Here is a 5,982-nt window from a genome sequence, read left to right on the forward strand (position 1 = left end):
GATTTATTCTCACCTGTGTTTCTGAGTGTAGGACCTTGAGAAAGTTCTCGGCTGTGTTGATAAGAAGGTCATTTCAGGACTTGAAAAACAACTGATAAGTTATGTAAGAGTAGTTGGGACGGAGCTTGCCGGCCATATGGTATACTCCCTCTGATAAATTTATTTGTTGTGACCAATGCCAGACATCATTGTCACAACTGTTTGCTCAAGGAACCTGAAATCACGGATCGCATTTATTTGACGTTGGAATTGCTATAAATTCTGTCATTTAATGATGCTTGACATTGTGTTTGGATGACTAATCTCACTCTGAACATACTTTTCATAGAACTAAAACTAGTGATTGTTTCAGCTGCTCAAGACCTTGAGCTTGAAGTGATACGTCGCGTCGTCTATTTATTCATCAGGTAACTTCGTGCAATCTGTACTTTACATTATGATCCTCGAAGTCTGCATCTATATGGCTGTTACTCTTATTGCATGTTCTTCTTCCCTAACACTTAAAATTTATTTGCACTAATTTAGTTGGATGCTGATGGACATCCAATCTAACAATTAGAACAACTTCAAGGCATTCAAGAAATTAACACCTTTAAACGGCAATATTTTCTGGTTAAATTGGTCCCATTAGAGATCTAAAAGCGATAGGATTCGCCGACGGAAGCACAACTATATATTACATCACACAGACAGTGACAAACTACTTATAGATATTTGTTGATCCGGAATAGTGCGGCGAGATTGCGCCGGCGGCAGCTGGTTTAGTGGTGGTTCTGCTGAGGCATTGGTCCGGCTGCCGGCGGCGGAGGAGGCTTGGGGCACTGGTAGCACTTGGCGAAGAGCCCGAAGGTGTCCACTTGCCTCACGAAGTTGGTCATGCTCGCCCAACCGCCGAGCCCGAATCCGACCACCAAAACCCACCCCACGATGAAGACGTTTACGACGAACATCGCCGTCCAGTTAGGGAGGAAGAAGGGCGGCTTCTCCGCCGCATTCTGCATGAGTCGGAGGAGTTCAGCAAATTTCCGTCAAAATGGTCAGTTGAAATTAGACGGCATACGGACCTTGCGAGCGGCGGGGGTCCGGTAGGTGAGGATATGAGCCATGGCGGGGATGATGTAGACGGTGAAGCTGACAAGGAGGGCGCCGACGGCGGAGTTGATGGGGCCGAAGAAGGGGAAGATGATGGCGAGGAACCAGATGGGGACGACGACGGGGAGGCGGGCGACGGCGCGGATGCAGACGCTCTTGGTGTCGTGCATGCCGATCACCTTCTCCCACACGAAGTACAGCGGCGTGCACGCGAAGCCGAAGGTGATGAACTGGTGGATCAGCATCAGGATCACCGCCGCGTCGCGCCACCCTGACTTGGGCAGCAGCGAGAACGCGTTGGAGTGCGTCAGCAGCTCGTCGCCGAACGCCCAGTAGACGGCCGCCGCCGACGGCAGCGTCAGCGTGAACACGTACAGCGTGGCCATCAAGTAGATATATTTGAACTTTTGCGGCTTCCACATCGCGTGCATGATCTCACTGTCCATACCAAACAAGTCAACCTTTTTTTTTTCTTTCAATTCCACCAGTAAGATCCATACGAGTCAAACAAACACTCACACGGTGACGGCGTGGCCGCCGAAGGTGTAGAGGATGTTGGTGGCGCCGGTGAAGTAGAGCACCAGCTTGGTTGGACCGGAGTGCGTCACGCCGTCCGGCTGCATCATTCAAACACCAACACTTCTGTCACCAAGAACAGGACAAGCAAACTGAATTGCTAACTGTTTAGTTAACTACCTGGCCGTGGACGACGGCGGCGATGGCGAGGTACCAGGCGGTGTAGGTGGTCATGCCAAGGCCGAGGAAGGACCAAATCCTGTAGTTGTGGAAGGAAGGGATGAACACCGTGGTGGCGCAACAGGCTCCAAATATGTAGGTCCATGTCCTCTTCGTCCTAGCCGATTGTTGATGTAGTAAATGTTACTGCACGCTCCACAATTCAACCAATTTTTTTTACAGATATGATTAATCTCTGCAAAATTAAGAGAAGAAGCGAGAGGAATAAAATGAAGGATTACCTGGCACAAGCAATGAGTTGGATGACGGAGCCAAACAGGAGGAAGGTGCAGTTGAAGGCGAGTCCGACGGCCTTCCAATACGGCCCCAGCAGCCCATCCAACACCTCGAACCACTGCATAAAGTCAAGAACAGGGGAAGGAAAAGGCGGTGCTTCAGTGATATTAATATCAACCAAACGCGAGGAGAACCGAGAATTTGGTAATTGTCAGCCTCCAACGGAATCTTGTGAATCGGAAGGGGATGACGAGGAATCGTTGTCTAACGAGGCATTGACGAACAAATGGGAAAAGAGCGAGAAAAAACCAGAACAAATCAGAGGAAGAGAAGGGAGGAAGAAGGGTACGGTACTCGGAGGAAGAAAGCTGTGAGGTATTCGAAGGAACAAAGCAGAGAAAGAAGAGTGTGACCTGGATGACGTGATTCTTGAATCTGACGTTTTCCTTTTCCTTGCGGGTGCGGTACTCGATGTAGAGGACGCTGATGAGGTACGCCGTCCAGCTTCCGAGGATCCCGTAGAACAGCTGCAAGATCACTCCCGATAGCATCCCCAGCTGCGAGAACGAGTACGGCAGCGTCAGCAGCACCTGCGCCACCTGCGTTCGATGCAAAAGGAGCAATCTTTGGAGGAGATCGATCGTTGTCAGTGCAAAACGGAGGAGATGAGCTATTAAAGGTAGCAACTTGATTAGAGGCGCAGCTGAACCAGGCGTCCCAGGCGGAGCCACCGTTCCATAGGAGGTCCTTCATGCTGAGTCCGTGACCGTCTTCCTCCTTGCCATGGCCGCCGTCCTCTCCTCGCTCTGTTTCATTGTTGGAGCTAGTAATGCCACCAGCCGCAAAGATGGCCGCCTCCTCCGCTTGCTTCTCCGCCTGCATCTTCTCCTCAGCCTCCAAGCCTCTAAGCCTCAAACAGTTAGTTCAAGATCTGATGAAATAAAAGCGAACGCATTGGGTAGAACAGAGAAGAGGAATAAAAGTAGCTGGAGAATTAAAAGAAAGAAGAGAATGGAATGGATTCCTGTCTACCTTTCCCTGATAACTCAGTTTTGCTCTGGTCGCTGGAGCACTGACGCGGCCGCCGGCCAGCCTTTAATTAATACCGAGGAAGGCGGCCGTAGTAAATGGAGGCGCTCGGAGCTCGAGCTCGGAGGAGGAATCGAGTGGTTGTGGCAGGCTTTTGGCCGAAATGTACCTAGAAATCGCGGGTTGTTATCGCGGTAGATTTAATGGAGGAGAGATTGAAGAATGATTAAGAACAGAGGAGGCATCAGGAAACCGGAGGGAGTGTGGTATTTCATGGGACTGCAACCAGCTTCTGCCGAAATGGTGAGGCTCGTGGGCCCACCCACTCATATCTCAATAAATTATATTCTTTTTAATAATAATAATAATATTATTATTATGTGTGAAATTATAATAGATTTTATCACACTTTAATTTATACAAAACTAATTCAATATTGGTTATTTTATCCAAATTTTACTATATTTATCACAATTAAAAAAATTTTAAATAAAAATTTTAATATATATATATATAATATACATTTAGATAATTTTTTTATATAAATTATTCATAATGTTCACTTTTATGTGTATTCCTCTTCTTCTAAAATTGCTTAGTATTAGAGTAAAATTGTTAAGCGACTCAATTTCTATAGGATTTGTTGAATTGATCCGTCTTATCAAATAATTTAAATGGATTGAATTAAAATTTTATTAATCTATTTTAAGTTGGGTTTAGGTGGGCTAACTCATTTAGGTCCGTGACTCGTATGAGTTGGTCCGTGACGAAGTTCTAGTTTGACTCACGAATTAAAAAAAAAATTATTTTTTAAAAAAAAATTAAAATTAAATTAAAAAATTCAATAGACCAATAGGCTTTATCCTTCTACATCAAGTCTAAATTTAAAATTTTCAATTTGATCTATTTTTAATTATAATCTAAACTTATAGATTTTAATATTTTTTTATTTTTTAATAGGTCCGTGAGTAAACCAATTTAACTCGCAATCCGTTTTGAGTTGGGTTGAATTCAGATTTTTTAATTCGTCAATTTACTGGATCGGGCCATTCCACCTCATAATATGATGAATTTTTAATAGATTGACACATTGTTACATTGATCCGTTTAATCGCTCTAGCTATTTGATATAAAATTAAAAGGTAAAAAAATGAGCTTCATCATTATTATTATCATTAAAAGTAAAAATATTAAAATAAATTTTTATTTAAAATATCTATAAATATTTTACCTTGGAGTAATTTTAATTAAAATTACATCAACTAAAGCAATTCTAAAATAGAACTATTTTAACCAAAGTAATTTTCGTTTTGATAGTCGAACGTAATTAGGTTGGCGATTTATATTCTTGTGGTTAGACAAGTTGTGAATGAAAGATTATTTCGAGTAGAAAATTATATGTGGATGTTATTTTGGTATTTTTAAATGTAATAACGGTTTTTTTTATTTTAAATTTCTGTCAAATCTAAATATATCTTTATGCCTTTAAATTCTTATAGACGCAACTAGATCTTCATAGAAAAATACGAAAATGATATATGCTTTTACAAATTCTATTAGTAAGAGGAATAAAGTGAGCAAAGCAACACAGGACCAATTGGCAGCATTTTTCCTCGTATAAACTAATGGGAATTTTTCATTTTGCCACTGAAGTTTCTCACAATGCTTTTTGAACTTTGTTTGTTAATTTTTTTATCTAGATATCCACTTCAATAAATAAAAGATAGTCACCTCAACAGCCTCACATGGTCAATTTTATAATCATTTATAAAGAAGTAAAGTAGGAAGCTGCAGTTGACCATGACAAAGGAGAGCATTGCCTCAGCTTCATCAAATTCGATTTTTTCCTGAGCAACTCTGCTCCATCGTACTAAACTCTTACTATCTGATTAATCTAAAAGTGCTCAATCTGATCCTATAAAAATTTTTCATCAACTAATAGGATAAATTAAGAAGTATAGATGAATCCTGACCACCTAACGGACAGTCCAATGTCATAAAATTTCAAACTCTCCAAATGTAATGTGCTATGAGCGAAATCTCGTTGCTTACGAAACCCCTTTCATCTTTTACTATCGCACCTTAGCCCGGGAGACTTATATGTAATTTAAACTTTCATCACCTTGTTCATTAATTGTTAGCGTTGCCTATGCAATGATACACTTAACATGTCATGCATATTTTTTTTCTAGCAAGTCAATTTTATTAGTTGGTAGTGAAACATTGTGAGCATTTCATTATTTTGAGGTTGTAGGAAAATTTTCAAGGGTGTAAAATGAAAATTTGTTAAATGATGGCCATGCACCCTTTATTTTTATTATAATTATAGTTAAACAAAAAAATATTTAAAAATCTTAAATTTTATATCTTTTGGCTATAATACAGAGTAATTTTGATTAAAATCATTTAAAATTTTTTTGATTGAAAATATTTCACGTGGTAGTAGTTTGAACGAAAATCACTCCACTTACTTTGCAGTAGTTTGATTACAACTACTCTATATTAGTTTTATTTAAAATATGTGGTGGTCGGTGGGAAACTTTCATGGGACCGGACCGACCATCCCAAGGATTGAGTCCATGAAACTGATTGAGATTTATCATTTTTTTATTTAAAATATGTGGATTAATTTCGATTAAATTGAAGTAATATTGACTAGTATTGAAATAATTTTGATTAAAATTTTTTCAATAATTCTATTACGTTAATAGCAACTTTGGTAAAAAAATTATCACATATTAAATTAAAAATGTTTTGGGATAAAAATAAATAAGATAGAAGTTCTTTTAATATTTTTTTTCATGTGTATTGCAAGATAAAAAAATTTAATATTTAAAATTGCAAGAGAAAAAAAATGAAAATTTCATCTAAATTTGAATTAAATATTCG

The 5,982-nt window shown here is 39.7% G+C and overlaps 1 pseudogene; it reads right to left on the bottom strand.

Annotated features, from left to right (window-relative positions):
* Window positions 1-761: 761 nt before the first annotated feature.
* Window positions 762-2,946, bottom strand: LOC141834868 (auxin transporter-like protein 2; annotated as a pseudogene).
* Between the last annotated feature and the right edge of the window lie 3,036 nt (window positions 2,947-5,982).

This window comes from Curcuma longa, chromosome 9 (genome assembly GCF_044706935.1).
Source record: "Curcuma longa cultivar G26 ecotype Majalengka, Jawa Barat chromosome 9, ITB_CL_G26_1.1, whole genome shotgun sequence".
NCBI lineage: Eukaryota > Viridiplantae > Streptophyta > Magnoliopsida > Zingiberales > Zingiberaceae > Curcuma > Curcuma longa.